We start from the raw sequence: 299 nt of genomic DNA, 5'->3' as shown, positions 1-299 counted from the left end.
CACACGATGGGGTGATGGGATTCCATAACACTCTAGGTACTGCAGGCCCTGTACGCTGATGAGAAGTGAGGGAGAGCCCTCAGTTCTCTCATGCAATTGCTGACATATGGTCAAGATAACTTAGAGTGTTTCTCTTTTGTACGAATATTCACAATAAGCTATACGAATTACTCGGTTGTATCTCTGAAGGGCGACTGTGCGGCGCATCCCTGGAACCGCACAGCTGAGTATAGCGAGCTGGCAAGCAATATCTATCATACTGAACAAATATATCAGACTAATAAAGGTTAAGTAAATAC

The sequence above is a fragment of the Eimeria mitis genome, genomic scaffold (assembly GCF_000499745.2).
Source record: "Eimeria mitis Houghton genomic scaffold, Emh_scaff445, whole genome shotgun sequence".
Taxonomy (NCBI): domain Eukaryota; phylum Apicomplexa; class Conoidasida; order Eucoccidiorida; family Eimeriidae; genus Eimeria; species Eimeria mitis.
This window is presented reverse-complemented; position numbering follows the sequence as displayed.